Below are 7,123 nucleotides of genomic sequence, written 5' to 3' on the forward strand. Positions count from 1 at the left end.
AGACCAAGAGCCTCTTCACCACGCCAAGGAGCCCCCCTTGAAGAGGTAATTCAGCGAAGTACGAACAAATAGCTGATGGTACGGAATATCAGTGCATAGAAGGGCACTTTCATTAAAGGTCCCATCAGGAAAATAATCTGAATACAATAAATTATAGCCTGAGATGGGATAGATAACAGCATAGTGTAATTTTGGTTCCTGTAAGCAAACACCAACAGGGGAAAACTGGGAGAGTAACATCTGAAGCTCACCCCGATTACCCGAGGCCGCGTATATTCCACTGTAAATAGGCCATGATTGGCAATGATAAAGATACCTGAAATCCGCAGGTAAGTGTTCCTATGGACTAGAGGGGTTAGAAAAGTCCACATGCGGAGGCAGCGGAAAATGTTCAAGCAGCGAAGGAACGGTGTGCTGTGAAGAAAGGAGTTGCGCAGATGGAGGAGGAGAGAGAAGGAACAGAGGGTGGATCAGTGTCCATTGATGGTTTGGTCTCTGCAATATATTCAGAGATTGCTTCAAGTGTTTCGGAATTCAGAGACGTCGTATGGGAGACAATATTGGAGATGGTAGGGGGAGGATGAGTAAAGATTGGAACTGTAATGGACTGTACCAAGGTAGGGGGGGGGTGAAAGGGTGGAGGGAACTGGAGAAGAAGTGTGGAAGGGGACAGAAGTGCCAGAAGAGGAAGAAACTTGGGAGGGAACAGGGGAGGAAGGTACAGTACGAGGAGGAGGGTGAACCTCTACACTTGTAACAGAGCCAATGAGAGGGGAAGAACCAGGTACAGAGACAGGAAAGGTAAAATAAGGAGGTGGAAGGGAAGGAGGGGTTAAAGGACCTTTTTTTGACTTCTGAGAAGTAGAGGGACGATTGGGAGGAGGTGTCGTATGAGATCTTGTCGATACTGAGGCTTGAGGGAGAACACGAAGAAGCGAGAACAGACTGAGGCATTGAAGTAGGGACGTCTGAGCCTAGGACAGCAAAAGAATTAGATACAAGAATGACTATGGGAGAGGTAACCACAGAGGAGGCTGCAGAAGATGGGACCCCAGAAGTGGGAAGACGTTTTGAAACATGGGAATAAGAAACACAAGGTAGTCTTCCTCAGAGGTGGAGATGAGAAATTGCCATGGCATAAGGGAGACCTTCTGCCTCTTTGAGGTAACGGATTTCCCACTCATTTAAGTAGACTTGGCAATGGCGAGAGTACGAAGGGTGAGCCTCATGACAATTAAGGCAAGAGGGAGGTCGATTGCAAGAGGTATTAGAATGGCCATCAGCACCACAGACTGGGCATTCAGCTATAGATCTGCAATATTTCGCTGGATGGCCAAATCACCAGCAATTTCTACACTGTTGCGGTGTAGGTATCACCTTTCGAACTTGTAACCGATGTCCTGCTACATAAACTGAGGATGGGAGTTCACGGCTGTCAAAAGTTAAACGAGCCACATTGCTATGGTATCGTCTCTGCCCACAGGCAGGAAGAACATAAGTGTTTACCTTGAGGATTGAGAGATCTTGGAGTTCCAGCTGTTCAAGAATGTCATTGCCACATGTTTGGAAATTTTGTTGAACTATGGTATGGGGCAGAATGACGGTACCACTACAAGAATTGAGGGAATGATGTTTTTCAATAGTGACAGGAACAGTATGGATATGGGAAAGAAGAGAAAGATCATGAGCTTGGGTAGCATTCTGTAGTGATGATGCTCGTACAGCTCTTAACCCTTTCAGGGTCCAAGGCCAAAATCTGAAGTCACGCACCAGTGTCCAAGAAATTTTGAAAAAAAAAAATTATTTTTTCTTACAGAATTAAAGAGCATATTTTTGTGAAGGTAATAAAGCAAAAAAAATTAGAATCTGATCATTACTTACCGAGATACAGTGCCAAGAAGTTTATAGAAAATGATGTGGTGGCGGCAACATCAACGAATTCCACATACGCGTATTATATTATTTTGTTGTTTTAGTTGTTTTTTCTTTTCTTTTCCAATTTTTTTCTATTCCTACTAACATTTGGGGCCTGAGAGACCAATACTGTATATAATTGATATATATATACTCACTGTATTGAACACAATAACCGCACTAAAGTTATCATATTATTGTTTACCACTGTTGTTTATTACCTGGAGTTTACCTGGAGAGAGTGTCGGGGGTCAACGCCCCCGCGGCCCGGTCTGTGACCAGGCCTCCTGGTGGATCAGCGCCTGATCAACCAGGCTGTTGCTGCTGGCTGCACGCAAACCAACGTACGAGCCACAGCCCGGCTGATCAGGAACTGACTTTAGATGCTTGTCCAGTGCCAGCTTGAAGACTGCCAGGGGTCTGTTGGTAATCCCCCTTATGTGTGCTGGGAGGCAGTTGAACAGTCTCGGGACCCTGACACTTATTGTATGGTCTCTTAACGTGCTAGTGACACCCCTGCTTTTCATTGGGGGGATGGTGCATCGTCTGCCAAGTCTTTTGCTTTCGTAGTGAGTGATTTTCGTGTGCAAGTTCGGTACTAGTCCCTCTAGGATTTTCCAGGTGTATATAATCATGTATCTCTCCCTCCTGCGTTCCAGGGAATACAGGTTTAGAAACCTCAAGCGCTCCCAGTAATTGAGGTGTTTTATCTCCGTTATGCGCGCCGTGAAAGTTCTCTGTACATTTTCTGGGTCGGCAATTTCACCTGCCTTGAAAGGTGCTGTTAGAGTGCAGCAATATTCCAGCCTAGATAGAACAAGTGACCTGAAGAGTGTCATCATGGGCTTGGCCTCCCTAGTTTTGAAGGTTCTCATTATCCATCCTGTCATTTTTCTAGCAGATGCGATTGATACAATGTTATGGTCCTTGAAGGTGAGATCCTCCGACATAATCACTCCCAGGTCTTTGACGTTGGTGTTTTGCTCTATTTTGTGGCCAGAATTTGTTTTGTACTCTGATGAAGATTTAATTTCCTCATGTTTACCATATGAGTAATTGAAATTTCTCATCGTTGAACTTCATATTGTTTTCTGCAGCCCACTGAAAGATTTGGTTGATGTCCGCCTGGAGCCTTGCAGTGTCTGCAATGGAAGACACTGTCATGCAGATTCGGGTGTCATCTGCAAAGGAAGACACGGTTCTGTGGCTGACATCCTTGCCTATGTCGGATATGAGGATGAGGAACAAGATGGGAGCTAGTATTGTGCCTTGTGGAACAGAGCTTTTCACCGTAGCTGCCTCGGACTTTACTCTGTTGACTACTCTCTGTGTTCTGTTAGTGAGGAAATTATAGATCCATCGACCGACTTTTCCTGTTATTCCTTTAGCGCGCATTTTGTGCGCTATTACGCCATGGTCACACTTGTCGAAGGCTTTTGCAAAGTCTGTATATATTACATCTGCATTCTTTTTGTCTTCTAGTGCATTTAGGACCTTGTCGTAGTGATCCAGTAGTTGAGACAGACAGGAGCGACCTGTTCTAAACCCATGTTGCCCTGGGTTGTGTAACTGGTGGGTTTCTAGATGGGTGGTGATCTTGCTTCTTAGGACCCTTTCAAAGATTTTTATGATATGGGATGTTAGTGCTATTGGTCTGTAGTTCAGCGCCTTTGGAAGGCATTCAGTTAATTTGCTTTACTGGTCTGTAGTTCTTTGCTGTTGCTTTACTGCTCCCTTTGTGGACATGGTTTTAGAACTGCTGGAGCTTGTGGAACTCCTTGAAACAAGGCACCATGCACAGAGGCACCTTACATTCCTCACACATAAACCGAGTGTCTTTGCGTCTTTGTTGCCGTCGTTTTGTTTGTGCACAGACAATGCATCTCTTCTGAGCAAATTTCTTTTGAGTTGAAGGAAGCTGTATTATGAAATGATCACCACCTCTCCTCAAACGCTTGGGTATATTGTGATGAATTCGAGGACCATGTTGTATTGCAGGTGTTGTTACCTGGTACTTCATTATGAGTTGTCTGACAACAGACAAACAAAATTCACCATACGGTGGTCTGTTACCAGTGTTTATTTGGTACATATTATATGCATTCAGCATTGAAATGTCCATGAGATGGAAGAAAAGTTTCATGTACCACTTGTAACTCTTACGAACACAGTCAACAAAACCAATCTGCATGTCACACTTGTCAACCAAGCGCATGTTTTGTGTATAATCAATCACTGACACTGGTTTTCGAATACGTTCATTAGTCACTCGATCAACTTTGCCACTGTCTTGCATTTCATTACGGTGAATGGTTGTCAACAATGTGACATCTCGTTTGTCATGCCACCGTAATGCCATGATGTCATTGGCAGTAAACACCTGCACGTCATCACCACGAACACCTGCGTTGAGCCTGGGCATTTGTTTACGATTAGAACGCACTGTGCCACACACATCTGTCTTGTTCACTCGCATGAAATCACTGAGTAATGGGCTTGTGTACCAGTTATCGGTATATAATGTATGGCCCTTACCAAGATAAGGTGCCATCATGTTTCTCACTACGTCACCTGATATACCCAATAACATCTTGGTATCTTTCATTGTTTTACTACCCGTGTATACAACAATATCCAACACCAGGCCACTGTCACAATCACAGAGTACAAACAATTTTATACCAAAGCGGTTCCTCTTGCTCGGTATATACTGCTTGAATGACAGTCTACCTTTGAACAAAATCAAAGACTCGTCAATTACAAGATTCTTGAATGGATAAAAGTATATCCTGAACTTTTGTTTGAGATACATGAAAACATTTCTAATCTTATATAACCTGTCACTTCTGTCAGGCCTGGTTTTGTCAGAGAAGTGCAACATACGTAACAGTAAGATAAACCTGTTCACTGGTATTATTTCACTGAAGGATGGGGTACAAATTAGCCGATCTGTGGACCAGTATGCTTTTATATTATGCTTATAGACGTGAGGCATAAGCATTATTGTTGCAAAAAGCAAATACATTTCTGCAACAGTCGTCTCTTTCCACCTGTGTAGTCTTGACTGTGGTGATAAGATCGTATTTGCCATGGTGTACTGAAAATACTTATTACTTTCCCTGACAATAATTTCCATCAATGGCTGGTCAAAGAATAATTCAAAGAATTCCAGTTCATTGGCCGTGGTTCCAAGGGGACAGGTAGGTAGAATTCCACTTTGAGAGTCATCAAAGTGGTGAGGGCTGGGAACAAAATTGGGATTTTGCTGCCAATCCCAGATACGGTTTGCTGGTGAATACTGGACATCATAGGCTGGTTGTACGGGTGGTTGTGGCGGGCTGGTGGGTGACGCTCCGCTTTGTCCTTGAACTGACGAGTCAGCAGCGTGGGTCCCCGCGTGGCACAGTGAGTCACGCATGGCGGTGCCACTACCACCACCAGCCCCACTAACACCATCCACTGATGCCTGTGGCCCATCCATGCCAAGTGTAGCCACATCCTCACTATCACTACCTAAAACGGGTGTAGGGCCACGGGATGTACTCCGTCCCCTGGGCACAGCATAGGGTACACTACCCGAGCGCATGCGGCAGCGAACATACCGACGCTTCACTGGTGAATATGTTTCCTCGCTATCACTACTCGGATGATCGTCGAGCGCAATAAAATCACAATCCACGTCAGAATCATCGTCATTACTGAAGTCAGAGGCCAGGCCACGGGAAAATATTAGTTTTCTCTTACGTTTAGGAACACCCGACCGTGAGTCACGAGTGCCCACACCAGAGGTAGAAGGTCGAGGATCGTCGGGGTTTTCTGCACTATTATCGATATCCTGGTCATTATTTTCGGTCACTAACTTATCAAAGCCGTAGAATTCGTCTTCATTTCCACTTCCATCAGTGTCAGAACTATCAGACAGGAAGAGGAGAGTCCCAATTTTCCGGGGAGTGAGAGCTGACTTGCGACGAGGCATGGTGAACAAGGGTGACTGAGCCGGCGTTCCCACAATGCTATGCAGGCACCTAGATTTTTTGTTTACGGCGCACACCCACGGCGCAGACCCATTCTCTCACATGTAGGCCTATGAGCGCTTTCGCGCTAAATTTGACAGCACTAGAATTTTGGTGTAGATCTACGGTTTGGACACTCACTGAAAAGCCGTAGATCTACGGGACGGACCCTGAAAGGGTTAAGAGCATGAAAAGAAATATCTTTACCAACATGGCGTAGGAGTGCCTTGCCAATACGTACCGTGGTTGGAAAGATAGGCAGTAGAGGAAGTCCGTCGTAAAGTGAAGAATTTAGTCCATTGGTGCATTCTGAAACTGAGTGTGGAAAGGGAGTGCAGGACATGTCGATCTTTTCTGAGAAGAACAAGAAAGTGGAGAAGTATCATCAGCAGGTAATTGTCGTTGGCGTTTAGGCGTGGGACCAGAGTTGGTCCGGAGCGGAGGTCAGATAAATCGAAGGAGTCAGTCGAAACCTCAGTACCTGAAGTGGGTGAGGAAACAGCACCGGCAAGAGGTACAGAGGCATGAGGAGTGTCCGAAGAGTGGTCCAAAGACGAGGTGGGGCCAGAACGGGGTGCAGTATCAAGAAGGGGCCCGGGGGTAGCAGGTTCATGGACTAGGGCTGCCATGGTTAGGTTACTTCTTTCTTGTTTTTAAGAAAAAAAAAGAAAGAAAAGAAAATAAAAAAGAAAAAAGAATAAAGAAAAGGGGGGACCGGGGAGGGATAGTTCCTAGGAGGAATGAAAGGGCCAGAAATCTCCCTCCGCGCCCAAGAGGGCCTCAGCACTGCAAGTAGCGCAGATGCAGCATGGAACCCGTGCCATACCCTACCCATCATGCCAGTAAATCAGCAATCCGGGATAGCAACCTCACATTTGCCGAGCTACCTCGGTGGACAAAAGAGAGAGCGGCAGGATATCTGCCACAAAGCATACCTCCTTCGGCCACCACCCCCGGAATCCGAAAGGTGGCTTCCAGAGATACACCTGTCGCCCGAGAGACACCCAAAGCCACCCTCCGGGATACCAGAGAGGGATCGGGACATCCCCAGGCAATCCAGATTCCACGGCAAACTACGCCACAGCCAAGAACCTCAACGGAATGGGATGGACCCCGATACCCTTTCCCCTACCTAGGAACTAGCGTGCCTGTGGGAAAAAATCCCAAAGGCCAAAAGGGCAAAAGGGAGGGGTGGG

This window comes from Cherax quadricarinatus, chromosome 9, assembly GCF_038502225.1.
Source record: "Cherax quadricarinatus isolate ZL_2023a chromosome 9, ASM3850222v1, whole genome shotgun sequence".
In the NCBI taxonomy this organism is placed as follows: Eukaryota; Metazoa; Arthropoda; class Malacostraca; order Decapoda; family Parastacidae; genus Cherax; species Cherax quadricarinatus.